At 40.5% G+C, this 17,453-nt stretch overlaps 1 protein-coding gene across 1 annotated transcript in view; it reads left to right on the forward strand.

The window, feature by feature from the left end:
* Positions 1-17,453, forward strand: part of C9 (complement C9) — an 85,640-nt gene that overhangs the window by 224 nt on the left and 67,963 nt on the right. The window lies entirely within an intron of this gene.

Raw genomic sequence — 17,453 nt, forward strand, 5'->3', positions numbered from 1 at the left:
AAGGTCTTCTAGAAAATACATAGGGTGCATCTTTATGAGTTTTCTGTGGAAATGTGCTGCTGTTTCTGGGGATTTATTTTCAACAAGCACTCAAATGTTAAGATTGAGGTATTCTTTAAATATTTGGAATTATAAAATAAAGCTTGTTTTCACCAGTGTATGATGAACCTGGGTTTATTAGTGCCTGATGTCTGAGAAGTTTAAAATTAAGGAAATTAATATTTCCCTCACTCTGCCTCAATGCCTGACACCTTTAACATTTGGATACATCACCCTTTTGCCTCCACATTAGACAAAGGTTAACTATTTTCTTTCTTTCCCTTGACATCCTGAGTTGTATTCAGAGGCATGCATTTTGTTTAGGGCCATTTGGGATTTAGGTCATATTTCTTCCATTCCAGAATTGCAATGATGCAGACCTGTCACTCATGCTTCTACCGAAGACACTTTTTCTCCTTTTTCTCTGATCCTAATCGGAATTGCAAAGCCCATGGCAAGTCATCCAGGAAACAAATCACCCGTATAATAAGTTTTTATTGAACACCTACACCGTACCTAGAAATGGTGGAGGTTAGGGTCGCATGAGGCATCCTTCCTTCCATCCTGGAGTCATCAGAGTAGACATCGACCTGTATAATTCAATACAGGATGATCCGTTCTGGGGAGAGTACTGAAATATTCCTCACTTCAACAGTATGGCTGGGGGGAAATGTCTGCCCAAGCCCTGTTCCTCTGCTCAGACATAACCATAACCTGCTTCCAATTCCTCATTAGTCATTTGACTCTTGGTTTACCCAAATGCTGTTTTGAACTTTGATGCCCGTCTCCAGTACATATTTGCCTGCCTCTTGGCTGCAGTTGGAGGCCGCCATTCAGCCTGGGCTCCACTCAACAAGTGGGTTATTCACAGGGCTGTATCTTTCAGGAGGAGGCACCCAGAGGTGCTACACAGACGAACATGGGCCCTGGATCCAGTGCTCGACCAGACCTTTCCTTCATCCCTCCTCTTTCCATATTATCTGTAAAGCATTGTACCATTCAGGAAATATTTTTGTTTAGTGGGCATCTGGGCACAAAAGGGATTTGGAAAGGCAGTTCCTCCAAGTTGCTTTAGCTCTCTTGAACTTCACCTGACCCTTTCTTAAGCTAAAAAATAACAATAATAATTCAAACAACCCACATTCCTAGATTGCAGCTCCTGCTGATCAAAAATGAGAGGCTGTGGGGAAGCTTTGATTGCTTCGAAGTGCGTACCCCCTGGGTCCTGGCCACACTCAGCTGTTTCAGGGAGGACCGGAAAGCCCCATTAGCTGGACCCCAGCTCCAGCAGCTGCACGGCTGAGTTTGGTTTGGCTTCGTGGGCTCCCATTGCTATGCCCTCTTGAGTTTGCCCCGGTTGCCCTGCTCTGAATGCTCTGTGCTTTGCCCTTTGACGGGGGTTGAGGTCAAAACAGAGTGTTCAGAGCCCTCAGTCATGAAGTGAGACGATTTGTTTGAATAATAGCTAACTGAAATTTGCAAAATAACTTTTAAAAATATAAATTTAATCAGAATAAAACATTCCTCTGAAGCTAGACTTCCCAGGCTCAGGTCAAGGCGCCATTACTTACCAACAGTGTCATTTTGGGCGGGTTGCTTGGCCTCTCTGTACCTCGGTTCCCTCGTCTGTAAGATGTGGTTTTATTTATGTCCTGGGACTACCATAACAAAGCACCACAAGCTGGATGGCTTCAAACAAAAGAAATGTATTGTCTCACAGTTCTGGAGGTTAGAAGTCTGAAATCAAGGTGTTGGCAGGGCCGTGCTCCCTCCGATACTCTGGGAAGGGTCCCTCCTAGTTTCTGGTGGTGGCCAGCACTCCCTTGTATTTTATTTTTTGGTTTCAGATCATTTGAGTCTATGTGTCTATCATCACATGGCCATCTTCACATCATCTTCCCATTGTGTATGTCTTTATAAAAATGTCCCCTTTTTAAAAGGACACCAGTCATATTGGATTAGGGCCCACCCTAACAATGTCATTTTAACTTGATTACCTCTGTAAAGACCCTATTTCCAAATAAGGTCCCAGTCTTATTTGATACTTAGGACCAAATAATTATCTGGGGTTAGGACTTCAACATACCTTTCAGGGATGGCGGGCAGGCACAATTCAACTCATCACAATGGTAATGATAGCATCTGTCTAATAAGGTTTTCGTTGTGAACATTAAATAGGTATACATGTAATGTCCTTATGACATCTGTGCCTGGTGCGTGGTAAGAACTTAATAAATGCCAGGTATTTAAAAAAGATAATAACCTTCCTGTGCTTTCACTTTGCTATCTTTCTTGTTTAGGATGGAAGGGTTGGAATTACAGCTAGCCTTCAGGGCTCTCCCATGGCTTGAAGACATCTCATGCCACAGCTACAGTGACCTATTATTACTGGAGAACTGTCAGGGATTTCTAACTATTGTTTTTTTCTTTTCTTTTCTTTTCTTTTTTTACAAAGATTAATGTGCCCATGAGAACTGGCCATGAGGGGGACATCATCTCTTATGTTTCTCAAGGTAGAACATCAATGTTTAAAACCACCATGAGAGTAGAATAGTAGCTCAGAGCATTGCTTCTGGAGCCAGGTGGCCTGGGTTTGATCCCAGCTCCACAATTTACTGGCTCTGCGCCTTAAGTAAATTCCTTAACTTCTCTAAACCTGTACCTCACCTGCTAAATGGGAATAATAATGTGTCCTGCTGTGAGGAATACCTGAGATAACAAAGACAACATGCTTAGCACAGTGCCAGGCAAACAGGAAGTGCTCTGTGAGTGTAGCTATCATTACCTTTTCTCTCTAATTTGTAAATAACAAAATATGCACATGGTTCAAAGATCAGAAATAAAACAAGGTATACATTGAGTATCTTACTTTCCCTACTCATAACTTTCCATGAGATTTGTGTTATTATATGTAAAGTATATATAAAGAGTTTAAAAACACTTCTTCGCTCCCACCTCATCCTACCTCTACAGGTTGTCACATACATAAGTTTCTGAGTATCCTTCCAGTACTTCTTTTGTAGGTTAAACCATAGACTCATATGTAATCTTATTCTCTCCCAGTCTTTTGCAAATGATATCATATTATATATACTATTTTTTACTTTCTTTTACTTTCCTTTTTTTTTTTATTTACTTCATGGCATATCCTGGATAACTTTCTGAGTCAATATGTGGGAACTTCCTCATTCTCATAGCTGATTAATTCTTACTGATGAACATTTGGGTGTTTCCAATCTTTCGCACTAGAAATAATGTTGCAATGAATATCCTTGTTTATATATCATTTTGTAAGTGGTTAGGTGTACCTGAGGATTAATTCCCAGAGTGATCTGAGTCAAAAGATAATCACTTTGTGACAGTGCTAAAATTGCCCTATTTGTATTATTTTGCACTTTCACCAGCAGAGTAAGAGTACTTGTTTCTCACAGCCTTGCGACAGGAACCACAGGCCAACCTTTTGATATTTGTCAACTTCATAGGTTAAAAAAAAAAAAATAGGTATTTTGGCACGGTTTTAATTTGCCTTTCTCTTATTGAGTCAGACTGCACATTTTTTTCATACATTGAAAGGCCATATATATGTTTTTCTTCGCGAACTATTCATTTCCTTTGTCCATTGTTCTATTGAGTCTCCTGTCTTTCTCTTACATATTTCTATGATCACTTCATAAATTAGTCTTTGTCTCTGATATGAATTACACATATTTTTCCCAGTTTGTCATTCTTCCTTTGACTTTATGTGGTATGTTTTAGTGGAGTTATTTTCATATTTAATTTATTCTTCACTTTTTAAATAACTAAGGAGTACTAGACTGGGGGTTAGAAGGCCTGAAAGTGACTAGTTACCTGGGCTCTGGAGAGAAGTTGTCTGGGTTTCAATTCCGACTCTGCCACCAAGTAGCTGCTGTCTAATCTGAGGGCAATTCCTTACCATCTCTGTGGCTCAGGTCCTCATCTTTAAAGTGTAATAATAATAATAATAGTAGATATCTAAGGGATGATATAAGAATTAAGTGAGATGATAAATACAAAGGCTTAAGGGAAGAATTCCTGACACATATAAGCACTCACAAATGTTAGCAATTATTATTTGATTTATTTTAATTCAATTTATCTCAACAATCTGGAAAAATATCCAAACATTCATTAATAGAAAAGTTTTGGATATCTAACAAACTGAAGATATTTAAAATGTCACTTTTTCCTCCTACTTCGGTTATATTCGCCTAAGTTTTTCATTTTTATATTCCATGCAAGTGAACAGATATTTATTATGAGCTACATTTGGCCAAATAGGATAATTTGTGTATTTGTCCATTTAATACAGCAAACAGTTATCAACTTTGTCGAATGAGCCAGACGTTGTGTCAGGAATTGCAGTATAATGTTGAACACATTACAGAGGGTCCCTGCCCTCACTGGGCTTACAATCTAGTGAGGAATGCTAACAAGGAAATGGCAATTACAACTCAGTCAAGTTCCCTTGTTGCACCTCAGCCAAGTGAGGCCTGTGATGCTCCTGTGAAGCTTCACCAGTCCACTTGCATACCAGCTTCCTCTGCTCTAACCTAATCGAGCACTTTGCTCCAATAATGCTGCCACTTTTCTCCTGCAGCATCAATACCTCCCTTTTACTGAATCAATCTCAATGACATACAAACATATTTTAACTTAAAAAAAAAATGGCACATTTCTCCACATTACTCTAGACCCACTCCCTTGCATCCGGTCTCATGATATGAAATACCCTCTTATATTCTGACAACATCACATCTATATCTATGGTGAAACACCACTTATATGCCGACATCCCCACATCTATACCTATGGTGAAATACCACTTAGACTCTGACAACTCCCACATCTGTATCTCCAGTGCAATAGTTTCCCTGAGCCCAGTGACCAATTGCTTAGTCAACATCTCTTCTTGAAAAATCTAATAGGCATCCCAAACATAACATGTCTGGAGAATACCTATTGATTTCTGTACTCCTCTCTACCCACCCTGCACCACCATTCACCAAGTTACTTAGATTAAAACCTGGGAATCATACCTGAGACCTCTACGTGTGTCATTCCCACTTGCAACTTAACAGTGAGTCCTATTGGTACTATATATATATATATATATACACATATATATATACACACACACACACGTATATATATATACTTTTTTTTTTTTTTTTTTTGAGATGGAGTCTTGCTCTGCCGCCCAGGCTGGAGTGCAGTGGCGCGATCTCGGCTCACTGTAAGCTCCGCCTCCCGGGTTCACGCCATTCTCCTGCCTCAGCCTCCCGAGTAGCTGGGACTACAGGCACCCGCCACCACGCCTGGCTAATTTTTTGTATTTTTAGTAGAGACAGGGTTTCACCATTTCAGCCAGGGTGGTCTCGATCTCCTGACCTCATGATTCACCCGCCTTGGCCTCCCAAAGTGCTGGGATTACAGACGTGAGCCACCGCGCCCGGCCCAGTACTATCTTTAAACATATCCCAAACCTGATTGCTTTTCACTATCTCCATGGGCACGACTCACTCCAGCCCAAATCACTATTATTTCTTGCCTGCCTCCATTTTTGTCCACTCCCCAGTAGTCAATTCTCCATCCAGCAACCACAGAAATCATTGGAAAACACAAACCTGTGTTACTTCTGCTCTCCAACTCTTCTAAGTATTCCTAGCAAGCTCAGAATCAAATCTAAACGCCTGTCCATGGCCTGCAAGGTGGAGCTGCACCCTTCCCTGTTCCCCAGGGCATTTGCACTCTCTTTTTGGCTCACTCTGCTCTAACACCATGCTTGCTGTGCCTCCAACATGCCACATCAGGGCCTTTGCACTTATTTTTCCCTTAGCTTGGAAAACTTTATCCAGACCCTCACAGAGCTTCCTCTCTAAATTCATTGAGGACCTTAATGGACTATCACCTTCTACTCTCTTTTTGTTTTGCTTTTTTGCTGTGTAACAACTCATTCCAAAATAGTATCTTAAAAGAATAGCAATTATTTCTTTTGCTCATAAATCCAGGGGTTGCCTGGGCTCAGCTGAGCGGTTCTCATGGACCTCCCACATAGGTGTAGTCAGATGGTGGCTGTGGCTGGGGTCATCTTGATGGCTTATTCACTCACATGTCTGTCACTTGGGCTGGGAAGACTCAATCAGCTGGGGAGCTGAACAACTGGGTGTCTTTAGGAATATCTCTCTCTCTCTCTCTCCACCCTGTGCTCGTAGGTGGCTTCGTACACAGTGTTGAAAGGCTTTCAAGTAAATATCTTTAGATAAACCAGCAGAATTTGAATGGCCTTTTGTAACCCAGCCTTAAAATTCATACAGTGTTACTTCCTCTGCCTTCTACTCATCAAGGCTGTCACAAAGGCCCAGCCAACTTCAATAGAAGCACACATAAACCCTACTTTTGATGGGAAGAGTGTCAAAGAATTTCTGGACATATTTTAAAAGCACCACACCACCTGCGAGAGGATTCTTTCACTGCCCTCCCTCCCAACTCCAGTCCTAGGGCAGTCTCTATCCTCTTACCCGGCCTGCTTTGTTTTCCTTCATAACTCACATGTCTTAAGAAATATTGCATGTTGTATTTTCTAGCATACTTGCTTATTATATCTCACCCACTAGAGTGTAGGCCTCATGATGACAAGGACATTTTCTGTCTTGCAACCTTAGCCACTAGAACAATTTCCGACATGTACCAGTTCCTCAGTAAAGGTTGGTGACCCTTGGCTCATTTAAAGCACATGAGAGAAGCTCTGAAATAAGACTTGAGAAATCAGGAAAGGTTCTTTAAAAGCTTAGTGTTTGACACTGCTGTTATATTATCTTTTCATCTTGACGAGTTGCATGAACTAAAGAAACTGTGCCAAATCCATTGGTTAAAAATGTAGTCCTAATTGGCTTATATTTCTCCCCTCAAAGAAGCCACATTATCGTATTTATTGACAAAAAGATTCCTTCATAAAGTAAGTGCTTTCCTGTCTGGGCCTACCACAAAGTATGCTGGAATTTGAGGTGCTACTGAGGCTTTCTTTTTCTAAAACTGGAAACTTTTCTTCATGGCAGGATAATAGGACCGGGCATATATCAATGACCCTTCATTTGATGCATTTCTGGCCCAGAGGTAGATCTCCTGCCATGTTGATGTACATCACTTTGATCTAGGAAGTGACTTTCAAGCTGAGATTGAAACACTTGGAGATACGTTTTATTTGATAAACACATTTCATCTAAGAATCCAGAAAGTGCTTTACAAATACTTCTCCACTCAGCCTAATAGCACAGCAGGGTAATAGGCAGGTGGTAAGTGTTGTACATATGCAGTCCTTGAACTACAAAAGATGATCTGCTGAGTGAGTTAAGTGGGCTGAGGAGGGGGTGTTGGGCTCAGAGGATGAAAGACAGAAGAAGCTATTCAAGATCACCTATGTTCTTTCTTAGTATTTATGCAGCATATTCATTCAATAATATATTCTTTTTGCATGACTTGTTATTCTCTCCTAAAAATTCCCATGAGTTCTGCCTTCACTGTGCTTCCAGTGAGCCAGGTAGCTGGCACAGTGAAGGCAAAACAACCAGGTGTTAAAACAATTTTCAATTTATTTTTGCCTAATTTGACATCATTTAGGTGTAAGCTTAAAGTAGGTCCAGGCAAGCATCAGGCTGTCCAACTGACGTGCTTTGCCTGGGGCTGCTATATGTTTAAAAATACTTGCGTTCTTGTCAACTTGCTGTATCTCAAGATGTCTAAAAGGCATGAGGCTATTAGATGCAGAAATTACTAAATATGCTATGACCACTCAGCTTATTTCAAAGAGGATTTAGGTTTGGGGAAAAAAGCCAGCACAGGAGACAGGGAAACATTGCACTGAACTAAGAGCTAGGAGTTGTCGAGTCTAGACCCAGTTTTCTACTAACTGTTCAACTTTGGATAAGTAGTGTAATTCTCCATTTTTAGTTTCCCATCTATAAAAAAGAACTAGTAATGCTTACAAAGTTTACCAAGAAAAGGTAGAGTAAAGGTTAATGAGAAAATGAGCTTTGAAAATTGTCTAGTAAAATGAATAGACAAATATAAGGGTTTACTTAGTCAAAATCATTTATGAGTGTTATGGGCTGATCTCCCCCCATCCTCTGCCACCACCACCACCATTTCATATGTTGAAGTTCTAACCCCCAATACCTGTTAATGTGACTGTATTTTCAGTTAAGGCCTTTAAAAAGGTAATTAAGTTAAAATGAGGTCATTAGGGTGGGCCTTAATCCAATATGACTGGTGTCCTTATAAGAAGAGGAAATTTGAACACAGACACCAGGGAAGGCCATGTGAAGACACAGGGAGAAGATGGCCATCTACAAGCCAAGGAGTGGGACCTCAGAAGAAGTCAATACAACCATATCTTGATTTCAGACTTCTAGCCTCTAGAATTGCAAAAAAATAAATTTCTGTTGTTTAAGGCACCCAGTCTCTGGTACTTTTTTATGGTGGCCCTAGAAAACTCATACACTGAGCTTAACATCCAGAGAATGTTAAGTCCTAGTCCCAGGGCAAGAGAGTGATATGTAAGAACCTTCCTATGGTGATAGATTGAATCATTCAAAGAATGAATTCAAGTCACAGTCCGGGAGAGCAATAAAAGATAAAAGGCAAAGATCTGGTGCTTTGTATTAAGTCCCAAGTGTGAGTCATACTTTTAATAAAAAAAAAAACAAAAAGGAGTCCTTGGGTTAGAAGCTAAGAAGGAAGTAAATAAGTGTACACATAGTCAACGAGGTCCTATTATTATTGCAAATCATGTTAGAGAACTGTCTAGAGGTAATGCCAGTATCATTGGAGCAGGGTCTAGTCACTTACGTGTGGGAAAGATGAACAGCCCTGGTTGGGTTCTAGATTTATCCAGTAATGGACTGTAACTCACTCTGGAGTATTTGCAGTGAGTTTTACCTTCCATGCATGATTCTCCAGTCTGTACAGTATCCTCTGAACCAGCATTCACTGAGGCTTGTCTGAGTGGCAGGTGAGAAAGATGAGGTTTCTGGAACCAAGGAAGTAATCTATCTTGGGGAAATGTTGAAACAAAATGTTAACATATTCATCTAAGTAAACGACAAATACAAAAGTAATAGACAAAAACAGATAATCCAGTTCAAGGCAACAGCACTAACACTGGAGAAATCAGACATTAAAAAGATTCATAGAAATGTTAATAGAGCCTAGAGCAATTCCTGAAACCATGATGTTCCAATGAGATTCCTTTACCTCCTAGTGTAATTTAGTTTTCTATGTACATATTCTTATAGCATCTTGTCTCATATTTCATTTAATTATTTACTCACTTATTCACTCATTTATTCATTCATCAAATATTTATTAATTTCCTATTATTAGCTATGCAGGGGGTTACAATGGTATTCAAAACAACAAAACAAAACAAAAACCATGATCCTCAAACTAACTAGCTAGAGTTTACATTCTAGCTAAAAATATCAGTGAGCTTGGGGACATTTCTGTTTTGTTCAGCTTGAATATCAAATACCTGGAACATAGTAGGTACTCAGAAAGGATACCAGCTCAGTGACAATTTTAGGTCCATGGTGGTTTCAATCTTGGGTAATGATATAATGAGTACTCCTACACCTACTTGAGGTCCACCCTTCAGATATCATGGATTTCCACCAGATGTTGCTAAGCAGTGTTTCTCAACATTGTTTGAACATGAGAATCACCTGGGTAACTTTTTAAAAACATTGATGCCTAGAGCCAATCCTCAGGGAGCTGATTTAATCAGTATAGAATGGGGATCACAATTTTACAATTCCTATTTTTAATATCTAAGGATTATGATATGTACTTGGTATTGAGACCCACTGCTATAGGGCATTAAGGTGTATGTGCTATTGCCTCTTGATGTGGCCTGTCAGTTCCAGATGAGGCTGTAGTTTTATGGAAACATTCCAGCAGAGAATTTCTTAGTCATGTGGTTTCAGATATGCACTAGTACTCAGACTTCCAAGAAAGCAGGTTCTTCTAGACGTTTTGGCATCACATGTAATACATTTTTAGCCTGCAATTTTAGAAGATGAAGCTCATCACACCTCCAGATATTCTGGAAGGTGTAGACAAGGGCCAGGCTTACAAAAATGCCACCTCCAGCCAGGAAGCCTGCCTTGCAATCCTTGCTCAAAAACCATGTGGATGATTCCCCAGGAAATCACACCCTAGAGAGATACAGGCCTAGATTTGGCCAAAACCCCATGACTAAGGACTTCCTTCCTCCTCTTCCAATTATTCAATTATTCATTTAAAAAAAAACCCTTCCTGAGTACCTATTATGTTTCAGGTATTTGATATTCAAGCTGAACAAAACAGGAAAGTCCCCAAGCTCACTGGTATTTTTAGCTAAAATGTAAACTCCTACTTTGGGGATCATGTTTTTTGTTTTGTTTTGTTTTGAACACCATTATAACTCCCATGCTTAGCCAATAATAGGAAATTAATATATATTTGATGAATAGATAAATGATGAGTGAATAATTAATTCAATGAAATATGAGAACAAGATGCTATAAGAATACGTATATAGAAAACTAAATTACACGGGGAGGTTAAGGTGGATTCCCAGAAAAATATAATGTGTGTCCAAGATGAGATCAATGTAGTGAATAGTGAATAGCATGGTTAAAAGCCTGAAGACATGAGAAAAAGTGGCTTGTCTTGAAATTTTAATGTTCAGTGTAGCTGGAGCTTAAGTGGAGAAAAGTAAAGTTGGAGAATTAGGAAAGGCATAGGCCATGTAGAGCTCTCTAGGCATTGTGCTTTTGTTTCCTATCACAGCTGTGACAAATTACTACAAACTTAGTGGCTTAATACACAAATTTATTATTTAACAGATCTAGAAGTCAGAAAATTGAATTAGGTTTCACTAGGCTAAAATCAAGGTGTTGGCAGGGCCAGATTCCTTTCTGGAGGCTCTAAAGAAAAATCATGTCCTTGCTATTCCCAGATTCTACAGCTGCCTGTGCTTCTTGGCTCATTGCCCTCTTCTTCCATCTTCAGAGCCAGCAACAGCAGGTGGAATCGCTTTTCATGCTTTGAATTTCTCCTGCCTTTTCTGTCTTCACATCTCTCTCACCCACTCTTCTCCTTTAAAGAGCCCGTGTAATCAGAGTGGGCCCAACAAAATAATACAGGATGATCTCCCCATAATCACATTTCCAAAGCCCCCTTTGCCGTGTAAGGAAACATATTCACAGGTACCAGCAATTGGAACAGGGACATCTTTGAGAGTCGTTATTCTGCCTATTGCATTATGTTAAAGGAAAAAACAAAAAAACTTAGACTTCATCACAAGAGTGGTGGGAAGCTACTGAAGGTTTCTCGTAACTGAATGATAAGATCAAATTTGCATTTTTAAAAGACCCCTCTGGATGCCTTCTGGAAACTGAATTAGAGAGCAATTTTTGTAGTCATCTAGGAGATATATAATGTTGGTGTAGACAAGAAAAACATCTGAAAGAGATGAAGAGAATGGATGGGTTTGAGAATCATTTACAAGACTGTAAACAGCAAATTTTTGTGGTTGACTAGATGGCATAGATGAGGATTGGAGTGCAGGATGAGACAAGTAGCACCAGGTCTCTGATTAGAATGACTGCATAAATGGAAGTGCCATTTGCCAAGACAATAAATACAAGGGAGAAGCATATTTGAGAGGGGAGAAAAATTAACGCACTCATTTGGGAATGCATTGAGTTCAGTAAGTCATGAAGACCTTCAAGTGCAAGGTCCAGTTGGAAGTTGTATTCAAAAGTTTAAAGTGCAGGAGAGGTCTGGGCTGCTGACTTATCTCTGGGTGTCTGATATGGTTTGGCTCTGTGTCCCTACCCAAATCTCATGTCAAATTGTAATTCCCATGTGTTGAAGGACAGGCATAGTGAAAGGTGATTTAATTATCGGAGTGGACTTCCCCCTTGCTGTTCTTGTGATGGAGTTCTCATGAGAGCTGGTTGTTTAGAAGTATGTAGTACTTCTCCCTTCACTCTGTCTCCTGCCACTATGTGAAGATGTGCTTGCTTCCCCTTCACCCTTCCACCATGATTGGGTTTCCTGAGGCCTCCCCAGCCATGCCTCCTATACAACCTGTGGAACTCTGTGTCAATTCAACCTTTTTTCTTTAGAAGTTACCCAGTCTCAGGTAGTTCTTTATAGCCATGTGAGAACAGACTAATACAGAAAATTGGTAACAAGAGTGGGACATTCTTTAAAGATACCTGAAAATGTGGAATTGACTTTGGAACTGGGTAACAGGCAGAGGTTGGAAGAGTTTGGAGGTCTCAGAAGAAGACAGGAAGGGAAAATGAGAGAAAATTTGGAACTTCCTAGAGACTTGTTGAGTGATTTGGGCCAAAATGCTGATAGTGATATGGACAATGAAATCCAGGCTGAGATGGTCTCAGATGGAGATGAGGAACTTATTGGGAACTAGATCAAAGGTCCTCTTGCTACGTTTTACCAAAGAGACTGGCGGTACTGTGCCCATGCTCTAGGAATCCGTGGAACTTTGAACTTGAGAGAGATGACTTAAGGTATCTGGTAGAAGAAATTTCTAAGCAACAAAGTGTTCAGAATATGGCCTGGCTGCTTCTAAAATCCTATGCTCATTCACGTAAGCAAAGAGAACATATATTTAAACGGGAAGGAATGTGTAAAAGTTTGGGAAATTTGCAGCCTGACCATGAGGTAGAAAAGAGAAACTCATTTTCTGGGGAGAAATTCCAGCCAGCTGCAGATATTTGCAAAAATAAAGAGGAGCCAAATGTTAATAGCCAAGACAAAGGGGAAAATGCCTCCAGGGCATTTCAGAGACCTTTGTGGTAGCCCCTTCCATTACAGGCTTGGATATCTAGGAGGTAAAAATGATTTCATGGACTAGGCCCAGGGCCCCACTGCTCTGTGCAGCCTTGGGACATGACACCCTGCATCACAGCTGCTCCAACTCCAACTGTGCCTAAAAGGGGCCAAGTACAGCTCAGGCCATTGCTTCAGAGGGTACAAACCCAAGCGTTGGTGGTTTCCACATGGTGTTGGGCCTGCAGGTGCACAGAAGGGAAGAGTTGAGGTTGGGGACCTCAACCTAGATTTCAGAGAATGTATAGAAATGCCTGGATGTCCAAGCAGAAGTTTGCTATAGGGACGGTGCCCTTGTGGAGAACCTCTACTTGGGCAATGTGGAGGAAAAGTGTCAGGTTTGAGCCCCTGCACAGAGTCCCTACTGGGGCACTGCCTAGTAGAACTGTGAGAAAAGGGCCACCATTCTCCAGACCCCAGATTGGTAGATCCACCAACTTTCCCTGTGTACCTGGAAAAGCTGCAGGCACTCAATGTCAGCCCATGAAAGCAGCTGCAGGGTCTATTCAGGCAGTGGCACGGAAGCAGAGCTGCTCCTTGCATCAGCATTCCCTGAACATGATTAGTGGAGTCAAAAGAGATCATTTTGGAGCTTTAAGATTTAATGACTGTCCAACTGGGTTTTGGACTTGCATGGTGCCTGTAGCCCCTATCTCTTGGCTGATTTCTCCTTTTGGAAAGGGAGCATTTACCCTATGCCTGTACCTCCATTGTACCTTGGGAGTAATTAACTTCTTTTTGATTTTACAGGCTCATAGGCAGAAGGGACTTGCCTTGTCTCAGATGAAACTTTCAACTTGGACTTTTTAGTTAATGCTGGAATAAGTTAAGACTCAGGGGACTGTTGGGAAGGCATCACTGTGTTTTCAAATGTGAGAAGAACATGAGATTTTGGACGGGCCAGGGTGGAATGATATGGTTTGGCACTGTGTCCCCACTCATCTCCCATGTTGAATTGTAATCCCCACATGTTCAAGGAGGAGCCTGGCGGAAAGTGATTAAATCATGGGGCTGGACTTCCTTTTTTGCTGTTCTCATGATGGAGTTCTCATGAGACCTGGTTGTTAAAAACTGTGTAGTACTTCCCCCATCACTCTCTCTCTCCTGATGTTATGTGAAGATGTACTTGCTTACCCTTCACCCTTCTGCCATGATTGTAAGTTTCTGAGACCTTCCCAGTCATGCCTCCCATACAGCCTGTGGAACTGTGAGTCAATCAACCTCTTTTCTTTATAAGTTACCTTGTCTCAGGTAGTTCTTTATAGCCATGTGAGAACAGATTAATACAGTGTCATTAGCATAAACATGAAAACCAAAGTTCTGGGGAAAATATAGAGAAAAATAAGAGAGAGAGAGAGAGACATCCAAGGAAAGGATCTCGAGGGAAAATTAGTATTTCAAGGACTATCAGAAGAAGAGGCGCCTGCATAGAAGAGTAGGAGTACCAGGCAGAGAAGAAAAAAGAAATGAAAGAAAGACCCTATAATCCAAGAGAAGAGAGTGTCCTGAAAAGCAACAGTGGTGAATACATTGAATGTCATGAAGCAGTCAGTAAGATAAGGACTGAAAGGAACAGTGAGGCACATGGCAGTCATCACGGAGTTGGGCAAGAGCAGCGTTCACAGGGCAGGAGGGTTGAGAAGTGTTGGGATGTAAGAAACAAGAGACGAGGGTGCTCACTACTTTCTCAAGAAACTTTGCTAAAAGAAAAGAGAATTTAGAAGTAACTAAAAGGGCATGTAGAGTTTGAAGGAGATAAGACTTGTTCTTTGGATGACAGAAAGACATAAATGTGCTTCCAGCATTTATTCTAAGAAGTGTTATTGTGAAGGGCAGGAGGGAGATGGCAGTGGCTGGAAGAAAATGTGTAATCAGGGACGGTGCATGATTTGTTCATTCCTTGGCTTTTTATGTTTAATATCACAAGCTTGAACACTTTATATTACAAATGGAAAGGAGATAGTAGAGAGGGAGAGTTTAAAAGGAAGGAGATATTCAATGAATCAGAGTCTCTAAGGGGAGCTGGGATCTAGAGAATTTGAGGAGAGATTGGCCTCACCTAGTCTTTTCTGTGTTTTTTTTTTTCCTTTTTTTTTTTTTATTATACTTTAAGTTCGGGGCACATGTGCACAACGTGCAGGTTGGTTACATATGTATACATGTGTCATGTTGGTGTGCTGCACCCATTAACTCATCATTTACATTGGGTATATCTCCTAATGCGTTCCTTCCCCCCTCCCCCCACCCCACAACATGCCCCAGTGTGTGGTGTTCCCCACCCTGTGTCCAAGTGTTCTCATTGCTCAATTCCTACCTATGAGTGAGAACATGCAATGTTTGGTTTTTCGTCCTTGCAATAGTTTGCTGAGAATGATGGTTTCCAGCTTTATCCATGTCCCTACAAAGGACATGAACTCATCCTTTTTTATGGCTGCATAGTATTCTATCGTGTATATGTGCCATATATTCTTAATCCGGTCTATCATTGATGGACATTTGGGTTGGTTCCAAGTCTTTGCTATTGTGAATAGTTCCACAATAAACATACGTGTGCATGTGCCTTTATAGCAGCATGATTTATAATCCTTTGGGTATATACCCAGTAATGGGATGGCTGGGTCAAATGGTATTTCTAGTTCTAGATCCTTGAGGAATCGCCACACTGACTTCCACAATGGTTGAACTAGTTTACAGTCCCACCAACAGTGTAAAAGTGTTCCTATTTCTCCACATCCTCTCCAGCACCTGTTGTTTCCTGACTTTTTAATGATTGCCATTCTAACTGGTGTGAGATGGTATCTCGTTGTGGTTTTGATTTGCGTTTCTCTGATGGCTAGTGATGATGAGCATTTTTTCATGTGTCTGTTGGTTGCATAAATGTCTTCTTTTGAGAAGTGTCTGTTCATATCCTTTGCCCACTTTTTGATGGGGTTGTTTGCTTTTTTCTTGTAAATTTATTTGAGTTCTTTATAGATTCTGGATATTAGCCGTTTGTCAGATGAGTAGATTGCAAAAATTTTCTCCCATTCTGTAGGTTGCCTGTTCTCTCTGATGGTAGTTTCTTTTGCTGTGCAGAAGCTCTTTAGTTTAATTAGATCCCATGTGTCAATTTTGGCTTTTGTTGCCATTGCTTTTGGTGTTTTAGACATGAAGTCCTTGCCCATGCCTATGTCCTGAATGGTATTGCCTAGGTTTTCTTCTAGGGTTTTTATGGTTTTAGGTCTAACATGTAAGTCTTTGATCCATCTTGAATTAATTTTTGTATAAGGTGTAAGGAGGGGATCCAATTTCAGCTTTCTACATATGGCTAGCCAGTTTTCCCAGCACAATTTATTAAATAGGGAATCCTTTCCCCATTTCTTGTTTTTCTCAGGTTTGTCAAAGATCAGATAGTTGTACATGTGTGGTATTATTTCTGAGGGCTCCATTCTGTTCCATTGGTCTATATCTCTGTTTTGGTACCAGTACCATGCTGTTTTGGTTACTGTAGCCTTGTAGTACAGTTTGAAGTCAGGTAGCGTGATGTCTCCAGCTTTGTTCTTTTGGCTTAGGATTATCTTGGTAATGAGGGCTCTTTTGTGGTTCCATATGAACTTTAAAGTAGTTTTTCCAATTCTGTGAAGAAAGTCATTGGTAGCTTGATGGGGATGGCATTGAATCTATAAATTACCTTGGGCAGTATGGCCATTTTCATGATATTGATTCTTCCTATCCATGAGCAGGGAATGTTCTTCCATTTATTTGCATCCTCTTTTATTTTGCTGAGCAGTGGTTTGTAGTTCTCCTTGAAGAGGTCTTTCACATCCTTTGTAAGTTGGATTCCTAGGTATTTTATTCTCTTTGAAGCAATTGTGAATGGGAGTTCACTCATGATTTGGCTCTCTGTTTGTCTGTTATTGGTGTGTAAGAATGCTTGGGATTTTTGCACATTGATTTTGTATCCTGAGACTTTGCTGAAGTTACTTATCAGCTTAAGGAGATTTGGGGCTGAGACAAGGGAGTTTTCTAAATATACAGTCGTGTCATCTGCAAACAGGGACAATTTGACTTCCTCTTTTCCTAATTGAACACCCTTTATTTCTTTCTCCTGCCTTATTGCCCTGGCCAGAACTTCCAACACTATGTTGAATAGGGGTGGTGAGAGAGGGCATCCCTGTCTTTTGCCAGTTTTCAAAGGGAATGCTTCCAGTTTTTGCCCATTCAGTATGATATTGGCTGTGGGTTTGTCATAAATAGCTCTTATTATTTTTAGATATGTCCCATCAATACCTAATTTATAGAGAGTTTTTAGCATGAAGGGCTGTTGAATTTTCTCAAAGGCCTTTTCTGCATCTATTGAGATAATCATGTGGTTTTTGTCTTTGTTTCTGTTTATATGCTGGATTACGTTTATTGATTTGCATGTGTTGAACCAGCCTTGCATCCCAGGGATGAAGCCCACTTGATCATGGTGGATAAGCTTTTTGATGTGCTGCTGGATTCGGTTTGCCAGTATT

This window comes from Gorilla gorilla, chromosome 19 (assembly GCF_029281585.2).
Source record: "Gorilla gorilla gorilla isolate KB3781 chromosome 19, NHGRI_mGorGor1-v2.1_pri, whole genome shotgun sequence".
Classification (NCBI taxonomy): Eukaryota; Metazoa; Chordata; class Mammalia; order Primates; family Hominidae; genus Gorilla; species Gorilla gorilla.